Raw genomic sequence first — 20,607 nt, forward strand, 5'->3', positions numbered from 1 at the left:
TAGAACATGGTTATATGGACGTACATTATAAATCCTTCATCATCTATACTCAATATTAACAATCACACGTTCAACTGTTCCTTGATTGAATTTCAAATTTGTTTTCATATTAACAGGCTAGGTATTTTTTGATGAAATCATTTTCCATTCTCATTTTTAAAATGGAAGGGTTCACCTTTTTTAGCTGTTCACTTCTGCTCCAACTCTACTACCACATTACGTCCTTCGAATTATGGTAAATACTTGACTTTCACTCATTCTTTCCTTTCTGGTAATATCTGCATGCCATTAAGGTAACAAGTTTTTTTTTTTTCAGGTATAAGAGAGCCATTCTGTTCAAAATGAATTCTATTTGGGCATCATAGATTATGCCTATCCTAGCCAATGTATATACTGGGATTGAAAGTTTCGAGTGAACAAAGTTCATGTGTTGTCCTTGTTGTGGCATCCACAGCCTTTTTCTGTACATTGGCGATTGTATGAAGTTATGAACTATCCTCTACCAATTCTTCCTTATTACAAAAGTCATCATAGTTGTTCTTGTTGTTCATTATATGTTGCATCATCTACAGTCTCGCCATACTTGCCATTCTAGCCAATGTATATACTGGGATTGAAAGTTTCATGAGTTGTCCTTGTTGATTACATTATATGTTGTGGCATCCACAGACTTTTCTGAACTTTGGCAATTGTATGAACTATCCTTTTATCAAATTTTCCTTATTATTATTACAAAGTCATCGTGCCTTTATTTGAATATAGCTTTCATCAGGTCAAAAAATTTGCGATATGTACACCGTGGGGATGCCACTAAAGGCCAACCATAAGCACCACAACTTTAGATGATAGCAATAATACATGCAAAATACCACTATTCTTAATATTTTCTTACAGACAAAAGGTCACTATCCACAACTTCCCAAAAAATTAAAATACACGATTTTAATCTTGATCTAACAATTAATAGCCCTATGACCATCGACATATCACAAAAAAAACTCATAAGGCATATGTTAAGAACAATCAATCAACTATTAGATCTTGGTGACAAAGGTGGGTCTTGGTCTTGATTATCATATCGCCGAAGTTCTTTGATAGATGCTGCAGGAAAGGGGAATCACATCATCTGGCTTCATCTTTTGCTTAGGATAGTATGAAATTGAAATAAATGGGTCAAGTATGGGTATACATCTTTTTGACGTTGTTGAATTGAACGCTGCATTGTTGTACCGTTTTTGGAACATTAGTGCATGGCTTTTCGACCTCTTTCTCTTTGAGGTTCACACTGGGACATTGTTCTCTGTTGATTCTGGGCTGGTCTCTGTTCGAATTTGATTACAAATAATGAAATATTTTGGCTAAATATTCTAAAATGTTAAAAGTTTTGTTGATCTTTCTCCCTGTGATCACACGCCCCTTATTCTTTCTGATCAACCATGAAATTGTTTTCTCTCTCCCTTCTATGGGGTGTCATCATTATTAGAAGCCATATGCTGGGGGATCTACATACATTTCTAATGGGTTTCTACTTCTGAGCGTGATCATTACATTCTCTATTTTCAAGGAGCCACATTCATGAGAATGTGACTGAATTTTTAACTGCTGCCCTCAATGCTGTTATTTTGTCACAGAAGATATGTCCTCAACAATGTTGTTACCTGCTTTTCTCATGAACATGGGTTCCTGCACTTATATTCTTCTGGTCTCTCATATGTGCTTCACTGTCAACTTTCTTAAACATATTTTCCTAATTGCTGTCACTCTTGTTAGCTGTGTCAGATTGTGCCGTGCATTGTAGCAAGTTGCTTCTCTGAAACATGAACATGTGTTGGTTGTTGCTCGCCACAGTGGTTGATCAAATCCATTGCAGGGGTTCCAGAATGACACTTTTGTTGAATTGCTCGACATCTCCTTTGCTGATGTTGTGCCCTGTTTGTCTATCGCCTTCACAGGGATATGCCCTCTTCTGGCTGTGTTTTGCTATGTTCTTTGAAACAAGCTTTTGGTTTTTTAGAGTTCCAACTTTACGAATATCCAATTTAATTTCTTTCAAAGACATATAAAGTATTAGAGTTCAGGACACAATCACTGTTCATTTTAGGACATTTCATACACCAAACGTCTTTTTCCAGTTGAAGGGGCAAGTCCATCCGTGATAAACACAAGAGTGGAGAGAATAGACTGGTATATTAATGCTGCGGCAAATCTGCAACATGGCAAGCTTGAGATATGCTGCCTATATACCAGCTGATGTATCATTTCTCAATTGCATCGTAGGCATATAACATCTTTTACAGTGCTGCAGAGTCATTATGGTGGTTCAACCATCTAACACTATCCTTAACATTAATTGTTATATTATCAGACATATAATGATGACACTAACAATTGCATCAAGGTTCACCACAATAGTATCATTATATGATACAAATGTTTACATGTAACAGTTAAAGCTGGAGCTTTCAGTTTGCTCCAGCGATCCACTTCTCCATCTTGGTAGGGATTGGGATGAAGAACTCCATGTTCTCTCATTATATCAATTGATGATTATTGTTTTACTCTGGAACAGGTCAAATTGATGTGAAAGTTTAATAATACAATTCTTTGTTAAACAGCACTTAATTCCCCTCATTCTGATACATCGCATCAGTTTCATATTCAGTTAACCTTGCGTTTTTTCAGTTGCTAGTTTTCTTTTGAATCTTCATTGAGTTAATAGATATATTCACTATGTTAGAAACATCATTTTGGTGTAGATCAAGGGTACCTTTTTGTTTAAGAAAGTTCCTCTTTTTCTAACTTCTTCCTATCAGTCACAAATCTTGTTGTTTGTTTTGGTCTTATTTCCTCAGTTACTTTGTACCATTTTAGTTAAGATTTTGAGAAATATGTTGAATTTGCAGCTACAAATACATGGGTGCAACCTAACGTAAGTGGTTAAGGACCAGCAGCTCGTGAGGGGCACAGTGCTGCACTCATTGATCACCGTCTATTTATATTTGGAGGTTGTGGAAAAGCTCAAGATGAATCTGAAGAGATATATTACAACGACCTTTACATACTAGACACAGGTAATCCACTCTGTTGTTAGTCTCCTTTATTGTTTATGTATGGTTATGAAATTTAGTTGGTTGTTGAAAACTTAATTTCATAAATTGATTTGTGGATGCATGTTGATGTTATTGTTGGATTATTTTACATTTATGCTGGTTTGCTACCATAGAAATAATGTAGCACGCACTGAAATTTAATTACATTGTTGGCAAATCTACCTTTGTATTGGTAGGACATATGCCTTTTTTTATTTTTTCCTCTTTATTATGTTCTTTTATTCTTTTAAGATTTTGCGGTTTAATTGGTTATAAATTTTAAAAATCTCTTTCCCAGTTTTTGGATGTTTTGGTTCTACTTCTATGGTTACTTGTGGCATTAAGGCTTATTTATCATTTCTGTGTGGAAATAGTGCCAATTTAATAACATTCAACTGGTTAATAAATGACTCTGGCTGTTGAGATCTCAAAGTGTTTTTAGATCTATGGTGAATGCTTCAACAAACCCTAATCCAGCCAAACAAAAAACTTAACAACAATTTAATAATGATCACATGAGCTTGAAAACTTAAAAAGAAATTCGACACAAGATTGAAAAGTTCACTGTCCAAACACAAGTAGTTAAGAAGATCATAAAGATTTTTTAGATTTACAGTGAACACTTCAACAAAGCCTAATGCAGCCAAAAAAAATAGCACTTTAATAATGATCACACTACAGATGAACCCATAGCAATGAGCTTGAAAAAGAAATCCAACACGAGAGAAAAGATCACTGTCCAAATACAAGTACTCAAGAAGAGAGTGCTATAGGTAAGCTGCCCTCGGGATTTTTTCAATTAAACAACTTGAATAAATGATTTACTGTTGAAAATGTAGCGAGCAATGTCTTCTGGCTTGTGCCTTGGACAGTGAAGATCTCGAATTGTCCTCATGAGTTAGACTTCAGTTAGGATGAGTTATTTCCAGTTTACAGGAATAATCATCAAGTTAGCATGCGTAGAGTTGGAGATTCAGTTATAAGAGGAGTCTTCATCAGTTTAACTACAGGATTGGGTGGCAGTTATGAGTTCAGTTAGAACGAGTTGGGACTTCAGTCTTGATTGAAGGACAGACGTGTTAAGAACTCCAATGTTGATTGGAGGGAGAAAGAGTGTCACTTTCAGTTAACTCGTCAATCAACAACTCGAGTTCTAAATCTGAACTAGCCTAATTTAGCATGGATCGAATCCATAAAGAGAGGACGAAGGCACAAGGAAAGGGCAATTGTTTTGTGCACAAAGGTTTGTGTGATAAGACAGCTCACGATTTTGAGAGAGGAGCCTTCATTGTGGAGAGCGCAGGAATTGTGTCCTAAGAAATAGTAGTAACAAGAGTGCTAGGGAATAGGAGATTGATTGTGTGCAGAGCTTGTTTCCTAAGGAGTAAGAAGTCACAAGTGTGCAAGATCAGGGAGAAGAGAGAAGGGTTTGCAGAGCAAGTCAAGGAGGCAGCAGAGGATCAATTGTGTGCAGGAACCAAGATCAAGTTGTGATCAAGGATGGCCAAGATCAATTGTATTAACTGAGATTTTTGTGAGAAGCAGAACACTTTCTCAAGAGAGACAGATTGCTTTGTAATAGATCCAAGTGCTCAAGAACAATAGCCAAATCAAGCAGGCAGGTTTTCCCTGTTGGGTTTCCTGAAAAAAGAAGTGTCTTTTGTGTGACTGTGTTCTTTATCTCTGTGTTTATTCCACTGCTTATCTATTGTTGAGAAATTCTGTGTCAGTGTGAAAATAAACTGGTTTCAGATTGTTCATCGTAGCAGTTGCAGAATTTCGTGGAAAATCAACATTTACAAATATTGTATTTTACACACCTCCATTAGGATTTATGCGCTAGCCCCAAGAAGGAGATCTATATTGGCCTTAATGAAAATAGACAAGCTACAATAAAGTGTAACAAATGGGTAGGTACCCAAGAAAGTAGGCCCATTAAGGCCCTCAATACCTCAAACAGTGGGTTGGCATGTGGCCTCAAGTTGAGAAGATTAGCAACATAATCTCAACACTGGCCACAAGCAGGAACTGACTATAAGATTCATGCTTTTTGCCTTTGTTCGTTACTGAATTATTCAGGAGTTCTTAATTGAAATATTTCTATCCTGTGTGGCATGGATGGGGGATTTCGCTGGGGAAACACAATAGTTACCTGAAGAGCAGATAAATTAGTTTTTGGGAATATCAGAGGCTTTTTTGTTTGCAATGAAAAGGATTACTTTATGTGTAAAACATATGATGAGATTTGCATGTGAAGACTCTCAATGAAGGGATATTATACATATAGTTCTAAGATTTGTATTTATATTAATTGTCATAACTGCTCTATATTCAGTAAACTGCATTCATATTTTCATATTCTGCAGCATAGATGAGTATTGGGAGATAGTACGCCTAACAATCTTGAGAAACAAGAAATCAATTATTATGAAATGACGACCTTCTAGTTTTGATATTTAAAACAGGATGACAGAATTGGGAACAACGAGAGCAGCAGATAGATTTCCTATCAAGAAATCACTACGTTTTACCTGAGCAACTTCAAGGATATCCATGAACTTATAGAATGAATCCCATTCATCTAATATTTGTACTGGAAGTAGAAATGCATACCAAAGAGCTGTCTAAAGGAAATCCCCATGAAGATTTTAATCAATACTTATGTTTTTGGAAAATTAATTTGGGGAGGATGTGAAACTTAGCTGGAGTGATTTGAGGGTTATGTTTTATTGGCATGGAGTTAAGACTCAACTGTCATCACAATAGATAAATACCAATGCCAACTATTATATCAAAGAAGCATGCATTTATCTGACTAAGAATTAGTTGTTCTAACATAATTAGTGGTTTCCATCTTGAATTTGCAACCGACAGAATCAATGATGGTGAAAACAAATTTGGATATAATGGAAATGGCCTGCATAATATTCTTTGGAAAAAATTCTTCAGGTATTCATCCATTTACTAGCGTAATACATTTGGTTTGTCTAGAATTATTGCTAATTCAGGCATTGTGCCAAGTGCTTAGCAGCTGAATGCAAGATCTAATCAAATATCCATGGGATGCACAGCTGAAAAGCAATGCTCAACACTTGGTACCAAATGCTTTGAGTTACTGTTTGAAGTCAGACAACATGGTATGAATGCCAAAAAGGATTTGTTTTCAAGGAGCTAGAAGCGCAATATATAGATCCATGGTAGGAGTGAACTTTTATACTTCTGCTATAGTATGCAATGCAAGTGTCAATCACAAGAAATATGTTTAGATTCCCTTCTACCAATAGCTGTTCCACCTGTGAACTGCTTTGCATGAGGTCATCCGTTGTAGTACTACTTTAGGTGGTTGCTAGTAATATTAGATTTAATTGAAGAGTACCTTCAATTATCTCTTCAATTTGGTATATGTTTTCTATTTGGTTCATTCATGCTTCTATTATAGATGTGGAAAATATATTACAAAGATTTCAAAATTTTAAGTAACTTTTATAGTTGTGCACAAAGCTGTTTGAAATATAATAAAAAATGTCTTATTGTCAAATTATGAATAAGGGCAATTAAACTTGACCACTTTTGTTTGAAGTCAGGCAACATGGTAGTCACCCCAAAAAGGATTTGCCTTAAAGGAGGTACAAATGCAATAGATAGATCCCATTGTTACATGGGGATGCGCTCTCGAGGCTAGGATGCGCATTCCCCATGCTCCCAAGGCATGGGTACTTTGTTATGTATGTTTCCCATGTACCCTTTTCAAGAAGATGCCAGGAAACACACAAACACAAGGAGCTGTCCCCCCCCAAAAGTAGGGATGTTCGCTCTTAAATGGGTACTCCTAGATGCCCCCCTTGAAAAAAACCACACCATACCTTAATTAAGTGAAATGAAATGAATAGAAAAAAGTCAACCCTAATTAGTCTACTTTCTAAACACTATTTGCAACTCAAAGGAACATAAATATTAAACACCAACCTACATTCATTTTTCATTTGCATTTCATTGAGTGCTGGAGCCTGAGCTGTGAGAGCCAGACCATGAATATTGAACCATGATAGCCCAAGTGTTGCTACTGTATTGTCTGCATTATGTGAACAACCAGTTTAAGAATGTAGAGACACATTGCAGGCTTTTCGGCCAATTACTTTTTTTAGTCAAAATGGGGAGGTGGTTGATTATTTTCAGTGTTTTTGGCATGCCTATAGTTGGAAACACAAGATAAATACAATTTTGATCAATGATTTTGTGGTTACTATGTTACTTATTATTTATTATGTTCGTTGTATGTAACTATGCATGCTATGTATTTTTTGATTATGTATTAGATTTGTGATTGATTGATATTATGTATCATTTAGTTTCAATTTTTCATATACCTAAATTTCATTTTATAGCATTTTGGGCTGGGGACACTATCTCCAAGACCTTCACGTCCTCTGTAATGTTCTCTGAATTTTGGGGGTGTCTCCATGTGTCTTCCAGATCCATCCCTATGCTGCCCCATCACATTGTACTGGAAACTTTGGTCGAACATTGATAGATCCATGTTAGGAGTACTAATGTAATTTTGCTATAGCTAGAGTGAACACAGGTTATTGGTATTTAATCTGATAGGTATTTGTGCTGTACTTTATAACGTTTTGAGCTGGGGACACTATCTCCAAGACCTTCACGTCACCTGTAATGTTCCCTGAAATTTAGGACGTGTCTCCATGTGTCTCCTAGGTGCATCCCCATGCTGCCCCATCACATTGTACTGGAAACTTTGGCCGAACATTGATAGATCCATGTTAGGAGTAATGTTATTAGAACCAGAACAGTCATTGAACCGGTAGACCCCCCGAACCGGGAACTGGTCAGAACCGAACTGGAACGGATTAACAACCAGACCAAAAAACCTGTCAACTAAAAACACAAAATATTCAAATTTTAAAGAAAAACACATATATTCATGTGCATCCATATGAATACAAACCATTTATACACAAATAAGAAAAGGTTCTCATTTATAGAGCAAGTAAGGGTGCGCATAACCAAAATAACATTGAGTGCAATGCATCTTTGAAACGGAACTACATTAAAAACAGGCCCTAGCTGGTCTCTAGTGTCCAAAAAATCATGCTACAACAAATACCTACATATCATCATCAATATCACCCTCTAGGTATTAAAATAAGATAAAAAATGCTTAGCATGTCAATTGAAGGTTTTGCCGGAGTGATGGGTACATTTTTAGTAGGATCATGATAGAGGAGTTTAACAATCAATGCCACCATCACCAAGGTACATATAGGGCTTGGTGCTCTTGATTAAATATTAGTTCCATATGCTCGTATATGACAAAATCCAATGGAAACATTGCAATCCCCCCAATCTTGAAGAACTGAAAAACTGTTAAGTTTGCTGGATTTTGAGTGAGATCTAAAATTCTACTTTCTACGTATGAAATCCAATGAGGTTGGAACCACTCTCAAACATCCGGAGTCATTTCATGGTAATGTTAAAAATTTAGGTAAAAGGATGAAAATGAAAGATAAAGGAGAATGTCATATTACCATGAATTGCATAGCAATAGTAGGGCCATAGGCTTGGATATTAGGCACCTATTGTCGGCCAATACCCAGCTAAGACAAAAAAAAAGTAAAAAATGAAGAAGCAAAAAAGGCCCCACATGGTGCGTTGTATGCAACTTTATTGAACCGGTACCAAACTGACTAGTTCTTATAACACTGGTGAGGAGTACTAATGTAATTATGCTATAGCTAGGGTGAACAAAGTTATTGGTATTTAATTTGATAGCCATTGTGCTGGTATTCAATGCAAATGTTAAGAATATTGCGAAATGCCTATATTGCCAAATGCTTGAAAAAGAGCAACTAATATCTAAAACTGGACCAATTTATCATAGAATAAAAAGGATAATCATGCATTGATGCTGCAATGTTATAAATGAACTATTCATTGCTACATTACACTCTTTTTTTCTCAGGGAAAATAGTGTAATGTATTATATGATTTAAAAAATATGCATTACGTTCATCACTTGTGCCCTGGCACATATCATAGGTGCACCACAACCCAAACCACTAAGATCATAACCCATATCATTGTAAAAAAGGGAGAAGCACCAACCTCTTTTCCATGACCAAAAAATCACAGATACAATGACAAATTTTCATATAATGTAGTATATACTCTATACAACTAATCACATGATAAGTGAAATATCACCAACCACCCTATTACAACAAAATCTAGATCCCATGTATGATGTAAAGTCCCAAGCATCAAGGGGTTAGTTTTGAGCTACTTAAGAAGGCTACTAACTCTCATTTCATTAACTCTTCCTCTTGCTTTTGATTGGCTCTTCGCCAACTCAAAGGGGTCTTCCCTAAGTATAGTGTTATCAAGGTTATGGAGTGGGGGCTCAAGGTGAAGAATGAAGAGTAAGCTTTGATAAAACAAAGTGGTTGTAGTAATGGTATGTGGTAGTGGAAATGCAAAACAGGGAATGGAAAGGAAATGAAAGGGAAATGAAGGGAACAATGCAATGACCCGAGGGGATTTTTGCTCTTAGGGTGTCAAAACATGGAATATATTGCACTAATAACACAATATTACTTACAACTTCCAATGTCAATTAAAATGTGACAGTGGACAGATAAGCAATATCAACAAGATACATAGGCAGTGTGAAAACTTTAGGAGCCTACACTAGTTCCACTTTAACAGCTGTTTACTAGGGTTGTTAACAGTGTCAACCCCTTCAATGTTGGTAATATAGTTGCAACCATAAATTAACCCTAGTCACTTCAACTATTTCTACTTATCCACTTACAACACTGTAAACCAACAACCTTCAATCAACAACTGTTCCCACAAACGACTTTAATAAGATTACAAAATACTTGACTAAGAATATGCTATTCGAATGATACTCGACTGATATGACCTCCTTGACTAAGAATATGCTATTTAATAGAAGGTTTTGTTATCACTGTTAGAACTTAGGACAACAGATTAGTCACGAACAGGAGCCCAACTAGGTGCTGCAAAGAGATCTTTACTTAGCCATAGGGTTGCCCTTTGAATGCTACGGGAGACCTTAATAGATCGCTATTGTTACTTCGCTGCCTTAGAATTCCAACTAGTTTAAGTAACTCTAATTTGTCGTTGGATTGCAGAATAGACTTTTTGTGGATAGCCACAACCCTAGAAGGGTTGATTGCTAGGATGTTGTCTGTAGGGAGGAGAAATGGGCATCATACTTGCCTGATTAACTTCGCTGCTCCTTGCTGTGCCTCAAGGAGGGAGTGAACCCTAGCCGTGCCCTTTGATAGCCTAAACCACACCTTCGCTATACTTGGACAAAGCATATTGTTGACCAATAAAATAACCACAAAAAGCTTCTCCCTTGCTAGGCAGACATAATCGAGTTGCTCCAAGAGCACGTGCTATAACAGGATAGAAAAAAGAGAAGACTAGTTTGGGTGGGATCACCTCCACCAAAACTAGACCAAGGAAAAAAAGGGGTCTTAAAACCTGTTGACACCTAATCATCAAGATTGGGTGAATATAATGTAAATAAATAATAAGTAATATAAACAGTCATCGGGAGATGAAGTGAACAGTCTCTCCCTCATGTATATAATGAAGACCAACCTGAAGGATTAATATACGAATCAATTTTGCTTTGAGGAGTTACTGCTTGGCCTAACATGGTATCAGAGCCAGCTCCCAAAATAGTTGTAACTCCCTTCTTCCTACTGCGCTCTCTGTCCACTGCCCTTGGGTGCTTTGTTTGCCATAAGTGATTCTGAGCCATTCTGCGCTTTGTCTGCCATAATTACTTCTAAATCCTCAGACTTGAAAACCTTATGAATCGCTGCATGCCTTGAGGCCGTGCTGCTGCGAAAGTTTACTGCGTGAATGGTATGGCTGCAGACTTGCGAGTAGCCTTGGTGGCGAGCTGCCTGCTTGATACGAGCCATGGAGCCTTCGTATGAGGATTCGAAATAACAACCTTGGGGTTTCTGGTAGAGGCTTGCCTCCGGACCACGCTAGAGAGAACGGGTTATAATGTTGGTGTGGAAATGTGAAGTTCATGGCATTGTATTAATGCTGTTCATGGCATTGTATTAACGCTGGTCTTATTAACGCTGAAGTTTTTTTGGCATATAACGTTGGTATCTTGAACGCTGAAGTTTTTTTGGCATATAACGCTAGTATTGAACGCTATTTTGGTATCTTGAACGTTGAAGTTTTTTTGGCATATAACGCTAGTATTGAACGCTATTTTGGTATCTTGAACGCTGAAGTTTTTTTGGCATATAACACTAGTATTGAACGCTATTTTGGTATCTTGAACGCTGGTGCCTCCATGCATTTGTATGGTATCTTGAACGTTGGTGCCTCCACGCATTTGTATGGTATCTTGAACGCTGTTAAATGCCATGCGTTGAATGTATCTTTTTTTTTCTTCTTTCTGGATAAAGACTATTCTATTAAAAAGATAAAAATATTTACAAGAGGATTAAACCTCTGAGGGGGCCGTAGCCTGCCCTTCACCAAAGAGACTTATGCATATAGCAAACTTCAGTCCTTTTACATAATTGAGAGTTTTTGAAGCAAGAATTGAAGTAAGCTTGAGAGACAAAAAACTAGACTGTCCTATAGTTGATCTATGCTTCAGAGGTAGCTGTTCACTTACAGAAATACTATCTTTTAAAGCTTCTATTACAAAAAGATCCAAAACCAGGCTTCTGACCTGAAGACTGTAACAATTCATGCTGATATCAAAAAGAAGCCTGAGACATGCACAGATAGGACAAAAGAGAACCATGGAAGCATAACTTGAGTACCATATATCAGAAGAGGGACTGCTGTCATGGCATTTAAGCCAGAAGTCTTTAATCATGCGGAGGAGAGCCTGTCGCGTCCACGTTTGCCTGGTTGGGGGAGCCAATCCAGGTCACCATTTCATTATCTTCAGCGCCCATCATACTGCCATCTGGGGGAATAACGAGATTCAGAACGCTTCCAGAAAAGCGCACTGGTTCACAAGCAAGAATTTGCTCTTGTGAAGATGCTGGCTGGGGTTGAGGGGCTTCCTGAAGTCCATCCTCATTCTGCTTGAAGTTGTCATTGAGTACTACTCCAGCCATCTCACCCTGAAATTCGCTCGTATTCTGAGACTGAGACTGAGCCCTGGAGATGTCGTCCGAGCTTGTAAGCTCATCTTCCTCCTCCGAAAAAATTACAGTGATAGTGGCAGAGATTAAAGGCTTATTGAGCCTACTCCTGAACCTGAACCGGGTAGTTTGAAAGGAACTATTCAGAGAGGGCCGAGAATGATCAGAAGGCGGAGAGGATGGAGAGGCAGAGGCTAAAGGAGTGATGTTCTGAGGGGCAGAGCCACCACGACGGGGGATGCCGCGACGTCGAGCCATAGCAGGGTGCGCAGGGAGCTTAGGTAAATAGGATGACCGGAACTGGAGGGAAGGCGACCAGACACAGGCGGAATAAACCAAATTAAGAAACCAGAGGGGCTTCCATACACCCTGAACAGAGCATGGGTGCGGAAAGCATAGCGAGCAGAGGAGGACAGGATTGCGAATATCAGCTGCAAACACCAGAGAGCGCGCCATGGTTAAATCGCTTGGCTGAGGATCTCGAACCGGATGCACATTGAATGCTATAACCAGAGCCTTAATTCCGCATTCTTCTCCTTTCATATCAACTGATGACGAAGTGTGTGGACTGCCGGATCCGTCCAAGTGTTTGGACAGCTGCCGCGGTTGCATGCAATTTGATTAACAGGCAGTAATTGCACCCGCATCCGGGGGTGTAGCCTCCTTCTGATACATGTCATTTTTTACAATGGTATGAAAGTCTGAGAGTTGGTTCTCTGAGGCTATGCTGGAGAGAGGGCCATCGAAGAAATCCATTTCGGTGTCCACTCCTAGATTAGCAAGAAAGTCCGCCAACTTGTTCCCTTCCCGTCTGATGTGTTTGAAGGAAATTGCTTGGTGATGAGAGAGCCATTGGTTTAGAAGCTCAAGTCTTTGAGCCATTCTCCAGCTGCTGCTGACTTTATGAATGGGGGATCCTTGCATAAGCTTTGAGGCCATATTTATGATAATTTGTGAGTCCCCTTCAACAATCAGAGGAAAAAAACCTCTGTCTTGAGCAAGATTAAGCCCTCTCCATAATCCTTCCAATTCCGCTGCATTATTGGTGTTCCAGCCTTTTGAGCCAAAAAATGTTAATAGGGGAGTGCCCTGATGGTTTCTGAAGGCTCCGCCAAATCCTGCTTTCCCAGGATTACCCCTCGAAGCTCCGTCAAAGTTAAGTTGAAACATGTTTATTGGCGGCGGAGTCCAACTTGTTGGAGGATTGTGATACCTGGTGGAATTGTCATTAGAAGAGAGCGGATGATCTAAGTGAATCTTCCAGTTGCCCCAGATAGTTTGTTCCTGCGGGATTGATGGGAAATCTTCTTGGGACCAGGCTTTGATAGATAGGGTTTCTTTAATATTTTGGTGTAATCCGGTCCATATCTGCTCAATAGACAGTGATTGATTTTTGAAGATTCTTCTATTTCTCTCTTTCCAGATATTCCACATTAGTAAACCAGGGATAAGCTGCCACAGTGTATTTAAGAGTTTGCTTTGATATGGCTCTTGGCTCCAAGTGCGAAGAGTGCCTTTAATGTCCCCATGCACTCTGCCTTCTTTTTGACACCGGAATGTAACCTTTTCCCACAATTTCCTTCCTAGCTGACAGGTTTGCATTAGATGTAATGCTGATTCCTCTGCCTGTTTGCAGTTAGGACACATGGAGGGCCCAGAGAAATTCCTTTTTCTGAGGTTGTCCCATGTGAGAATCTTGTTATGAGACAAAAGCCACAGAAAAGTAGACACCTTCGGCCAGTTAGATGAATTCCAGATCTTATCCCATAAATTATCTTTGATTATCCTGTCCTTGATAATTACTTTGTATGCTTCCCTGGTGGTGAAAATGCCTTTCTCCTCGTATCCCCATCTGAGAATATCCATTCCTGCCGAGGAGAGGATTTGTCGTTTTTGAAGTTCTGAGGAAAGAGAGAGTTGAATTTGCTCCGTGCTGTGCGGTATAATTTGATTGGCTGTTTTCCATTTTCTGTATTCTTGTGTGGAAGAAGAGTCCCAAAATTGACTCACCTTGTCGAACTGATTTATATCTTGATCTGGAAAGTTGGAAAGAGTGTCTCTGAGTTTTGGAAGCTGCTGCCATGAGTCTTCCCAAAACCGTGCTGTGTTGCCATTCTTCACATCCCAGAAGCTATGCTTTTGTATTAGATTTCGGTGTTGAATGGCTGAGTTCCAGATGACTGAACCTTTACTTACTTCTGACATTCTGATTCTATCCTCTATGGGGGTATTGTTCGCATATTTCGCTGTCCATAGGGAGGCCCAAGGAGTGCTGGGATTTGAGAGCCACCTCCACCAAATTTTGGTGCCCATTACCATATTACTGTGCTCTGGGTCTCTTAGCCCAATACCTCCAGCTTTCTTTGGAAGACAGACATTCTCCCACTTGACCAGAGCCCACTTTCGATTGGGACCTGAATTACCCCATAAGAAGTTGCGCTGAAGCTGCTTTATTTCTTTAAGAACCCATTTAGGAGCAGCTAGAATAGAGAAAAGGTAAAGAGGCATGGAATGAAGAACAACTTTAATGAGCACCAGCCTGCTGGCCATGTTAAGAACTCTGTGGGTCCATAGGAACAGTCTTGCTTCAAGCTTTTCTAAAAGGTCTTTCCATGAGGAATGCTTGAGAGCAGAGGCAATTAAAGGGGCTCCCAGATACTTAGAAGGAAGAGATGCGATGGTAAAGCCTAGAATGCGGGCTATGGCTCTTTGGGTGGGAGGAGGGGTATTAAAGAAGAAAATCTGAGACTTGATTTTGTTAATGAGGGCTCCGGAAGCATCAGAGAAATTTGAAAGGATGGATTTGAAGGTACGAGCTTCTTGAACAGAAGGATGACCAAAAAGCATATTGTCGTCCACGAATTGCTGATGAGAATAGGAGGGAGCATGGTGAAAAGAAAGACCTTTGAGGCTTTGAGAGAGGAGAGCCGATTTGATGCTGCGTCCTAGTCCTTCAGCTAAGATGACAAACAGAAAAGGCGAGAGCGGGTCTCCCTGTCTGATACCCCTAGAGGGACGGAACGTGGGTGACGGGATGCCATTGATGAGAATAGAGAAGAACGAGGAGGATAAAAGATTAATGACCCATCTAACCCAGGAAGGGGCAAAACCAAAGGCATTTAGGATTTTTTGTATGTATATCCAGCTTAGACTATCAAAAGCTTTAGATAAATCAATTTTGAGCAACATACCTGGTTTTTTTGAATGCTTTAGGGAGTGGATTATTTCATGAGTTAAAATAATTCCATCCGTGATCTGCCGGCCTTCTACATATCCAGATTGTTCTGGAGAGATGATAAGGGGGAGCAAAGGTTTCAATCTGGAAGCTATAACCTTGGAGACAATTTTGTATATGATGTTACATAGAGCAATCGGTCTATATTTATCCGGAGTATTGGATTCCTCTGCTTTGGGGATTAATGCAATGAATGTTGCATTCAGACCTGGGTACATCCATCTCAAAGTGCGAGATTCTTCAACAACTTGCCAGACTTCCAATTTGATTAAATCCCAGAAATTGTGAAAAAAGTTGGAGGTGAATCCATCCGGCCCCGGCGCTTTCCCTGCTTTCAGCTGATGCACAGCAATCTCAACCTCCTGAAGGCTTGTGGGCTTGAGTAGGAGAAGATTATGATCTTCAGTGATTAATTTGGGAATGTGTCTGATGACTTTATCAATGGCCTCTGTTCGATCTATGTTAGGTTCTTGATGCACCTGTTTGAAATATTTGAGGAACTCCTTTTCAATGCCTTCATGGGTTTCAATTCTGCTTCCTTGATCATTTTTGATGTGGGAAATATGATTGTTCATTCTTCTTTGCACCGTAGTTTTGTGAAAGAATTTCGTATTCTTTTCACCATCCTTCAGCCACTTAACTCTTGATTTTTGCCTCCAAAGAGTTTCCTCCTGTAAAGCCCTTTCAAGGATTTGATTTTCTATGTATTGCTCCTTCTTGGCTAGATCTTCAGAGTGCCCTTCTGTGATGATCCTTTGCTGAATGATCTTCATTTCTTGATTGAGGGTTTCCTGAGCTTTAAAGATGTTGCCAAAAGTGGAGTGGTTCCAGCGTTTAATTTCCCCTTTGAGATACTTCAGCTTCCGTTGGAATATAGACATTTTGGTGCCATCCGAAGGATTGAACTTTAGCCAAGTTGTTCTGACGAATTCATTAAATTCAGGATGAGATAACCAAAAAGCCTCAAACCGGAAGGGGCGCCTAATACTGTTGCCGGGTCGATTCCAATGGAGGGCTATTGGCCAATGATCAGAGCCTGAAACAGGAAGGATAGAGGCGATGAATTCTCCTCCTAAGTGAGTTGCATTGTCTGATATAAGAAATCTATCGAGACGAGAGGCTATTTGGTTTGGTTCTGCCCTCTTGTTGTTCCATGTGAATAGGCCGTTATTTGAAGGGAGATCAATCAGCCAGTTGTTATGAATGAAGTCTTTTAATATGGATCCATCTCTATTGATTCTGCATCTGCCTCCCTTTTTTTCCTCCATTGTTGCTATCATATTAAAGTCACCTCCAGATATCCATAACGGGTGCATCCTCTCTGAGTTCAGCTGCGTTAAGGTGTCCAGAATTTCAACTTTGTGCAGGGTTTCCTGAGGGAAATACACATTTGTCATATGGCCGTAGATATTGGTACCAATTATGTGAAATATAGCTTGAATGAAATTTTTATTTGCATGTATGTTGTCCAGTTGAATTACTCGCGCATCCCAGAGCACTGCAAGTCCTCCTGACGCACCTTGAGCATCAACAACTGTTACTAACCCTCCCGGCCAGGCCTTTGCTGCTATTTTTTCCAAGACTGTCGAGTTACATTTTGTTTCTTGCAGAAAGAGAATGGTTGGTTTTTCCTGCATGAGCATGTTTTTTAGTAGTCTTCCTTTTCTTGGGCTGTTGAGCCCCCTAATATTCCATGAGATCAACTTCATTGAGAAGGTTTGGGGTTGGCATTGAAGTACTTGGTTAACTTGGCATATCGGCCTGATTCTACCAACACTTCTCCTATCTTGATGGTTCTTTCCAGAGTGGTTTTCCTTCCCCTCTTTTTACTGTCTTTGGTGATGAATTTCCCATCCCATTGGCTGCCAATCTGAACTCCTAGCGAGTATTTTTTTTGGGCTCTATTGAGGACTTCCACTAGATTATCCACTTGTCTATCAGGTATTTTGTCGAAGTTTCCCGTTTTACAGGCTTGTTCTAGGCCTAGAATATCCAGCTCGCCAATATCTATAGATTCCGTGTCCTCCTCCATGATCTGAGGTTCTTGAAAGTTTCCATCACTTTCCTTCTCGGCTTCTACATTGGGATTTGTATCATCTATTTCCATTCCAAGGAAGCTCCAGGTTTTGGAAGCAGTTTTAAGGAGATTATCCGATTCTTCTACTGCCTTTTCCCCTGTCTTCGATTGAGATCCTTTAATCTTTTCCTGACTGGTTTCTTTTTCATTTGAGGGTGTGTTATCTGGATCTTGCATGTCTTCATTGGCTAAGGCTGCAAAGCTATTGCTTGTCGAGGGTTTTGATGGGTCAACCGGAGTAATCTTGGTAGTGGCTGCTGTTTTTTTATTTCCCCTTCTGCGATTCAGCACTTTAGTAAAACCATCCGGCGTTGGATTTTCCGAATCCATTTGAGAGGAGGGCTTTCTATTCAGCGGACAGTCTCTATAGAGGTGTCCTAAATCATGACATTTCCTGCACCTAAAGGGTACATGCTCATAATCAATCAACTGTATCCATTCAACATCTTCATGAAAAAGACTTACCGTGTCGGGCAGAGCTTGTTTGAGGTCCATGTAAACACAGATCCGGGCATATGAGGTGTATCTGCACGACTTCGTTTCCTCTGCTACCTTGATGAACTCGCCCAGAACATTACCAATCGCCTTGAGGGATTCCTCTTCCCAGTATTCCCATGGCAGTGAGTACAGCCTGATCCACACAGGCGCACAGCTTAAGTCCTCCTTATCTGGATTGAAACGTTCAATCCATCCTTTGAGAAAAAGTCCCGCAGAGTTAAAGAAGTAAGGCCCTCCGTCTAAAACTCTGTTTCTGTCTTCCAGGCAGTTGAAGACTGCAGTAAAAAACCCCTTTGGCCCTAGATGCAAAGTTATGTGTCCTTTTGGATTCCATTTGACATTAATCCAGCTTCTTAACGCTTTCTCATTTGGCCATATTCCAATGAATTTGCCAATCAGAGCGTGATCCCTCATATACTGTATTCTGGCATTGATGCGATGGCTGGGTAGCTCCACTTTTGGCCTGTGCGTGGCGACTGGCTTGCATGTGGAAGAACTGACTTTAGGCTTGTCTTTCTGTGCTTGTTCAGTATTTACCTGCTGGCTGCTTTCAGCGTTTCTGTCATTGTGCCTGTTTTCGCTGTCTAAGTCCTCGATCCGGCTCTTCTGGTTGTCGTTTTTTGGGGGAGGCGCACCTCCCTCCCCCTGAGGGGGGTTCATGTTTTCCTTCAATCAAAACCCACGGATATGAACCTAAGATTCTTCCGTGTTCTGCAAAAGACGATCGCTGTCAGGAGGGCCTGCCGTAGCAGGTGTTGCTGAAACCCTAAATCGAGTTGCAGAGCGCCCAAACCCTAGCTCCGTTCGTCACTTAATCCAACTCTACATGCATTGAATGTATCTTGAACGCATGGGCACTTTAAAAGTGGCGTGCAAGTAGAACACGCACTTAAATACGCACCACACCAGCGTCCTGAAATCTTATGCTAAAATCACTCTAAGTGCGATGGATCACTTCTTGCTCTGCAACTAATAATTTTGCAGCAACACCTCTGTCATATTGCTAACAGAATTGCATTTTTTCAGAATATTGCCATTATAGTGCGGTTTTTCTTTAACACCAGAAGTGAAATTATTTTATATATTGGCAGTAGAAGTATATTTTTTATAGTACACAATTTTTAGTACAATACAAGATTTTACAATGCATTCAATCATATCCATTGTGGGAATAGTTCTCACTGGCAAGGAGAACTATCCTGAGTGGTCCCGGATGATAAAACACACCCTTATTTTCAATGAGTTGTGGAAAGAAGTGTGTGTTGGAGACGAAGACAAAGAACCATAATAGCCTACCTTAGGCAAAGAGCTCGCCATTTGGGAAAACAAGAACAACAAAGCTTATGCATTAATCGCAACATCTGTAAATGAAGAGGTGAGTCGCCATATTTTGCCATTTTCAATTGTTTTTGAAGCCTTACAAAAGCTGAAAGAACTCTATGACTCACATTCTGCACTTGAAGTTGTTCAACTCATGATTAAAAACTTCACTATTGAATTGCAAAATAATGATCCTCTTGCTCTTGCATCTGAAGTAAAATCTATAATGCATGATATCAAATCCACTAAGGTTGAATTGGATATTCCTCTTATTGCTTTTCTCAAGGCGCTTTATCCTACTTACTCCAATTATCTTGAGTCATTGCAAGCAAATGGAAATCTCAAAGATATCACCTTTGACTCCCTTGTGAAAAAGTTTGCTAAAAGAGAGAAAGCTTTTGGAAAGAAGACAACCCCTGAATCTTCTGAAGAGGCTGTGTGCCTTGCTCATTAAGAAAAGCATCCTGCTCAAGATTCTTCAAGAGGAAGAGGTGGTGGAAGAGGAAGAGGAAGATATTTCAGAGGCCAGGGGGGTAGACACTCTCAAGGAGAAAAGGTAGATTTACACTGCATACGCTGCAAAAGAAATGGATCACATGATGCCTCTACATGCAAGTTACCATGGGACAAAATTGAGCAGCAAAGAAACCAACAGAAAGGTAAAACTGATGATACAGACAAAGGTAAAGCACCTGAATCCGCTCACTATGTTGTGGCACAATGTAATATTGGAGTAAATGAAGATTTATTTAATGTTTCACTTGCTTCTTGGAAAAATGATTGGTTGCTTGATTCAGGAGCAACTTGCCACATGACTCATAGAAAAGATTTTTTTGAAGAATTTATTGACAATGTTGATGGAGCAATATACTTTTCCGACCAATCAAAAATCAAGCCATAGGGGCTTGGCACAATTAGGCTTAAACTGCTTGGTCTTCCAAACTTTCTTCTGCATCATGTTCTATATCTCCCACAGCTCAAGAGAAAATTGCTGTTCTTTGTCCACATCTGCCAGCAAGGTCACTCCATTCATATGTTTGATGGCAAGCTTGAGGTAAGAAAAGCATTTGACCACTCACTTGTCATGAGGGGAATAGAAGAAGAAAGGCTTCTCAAGCTGCAAGGAACCTCTGCTCGTGCACAACATTTCTCATACAATTCTCATTATGAAGAAGGTACACTTCCATCAAGTTTATTATGGCATGC

At 39.6% G+C, this 20,607-nt stretch overlaps 1 pseudogene across 1 annotated transcript in view; it reads left to right on the forward strand.

Annotated features, from left to right (window-relative positions):
* Positions 1-20,607, forward strand: part of LOC149266159 (uncharacterized) — a 207,867-nt pseudogene that overhangs the window by 3,421 nt on the left and 183,839 nt on the right. Inside the window, exon 3 of the transcript XR_016260115.1 lies at positions 2,904-3,071. The product of XR_016260115.1 is annotated as an uncharacterized LOC149266159 (transcript). The remainder of the gene's footprint in view (positions 1-2,903; positions 3,072-20,607) is intronic.

Source organism: Pinus tabuliformis, chromosome 6, assembly GCF_031772625.1.
Source record: "Pinus tabuliformis cultivar Carrire ecotype Pingquan chromosome 6, CPIR1, whole genome shotgun sequence".
In the NCBI taxonomy this organism is placed as follows: Eukaryota; Viridiplantae; Streptophyta; class Pinopsida; order Pinales; family Pinaceae; genus Pinus; species Pinus tabuliformis.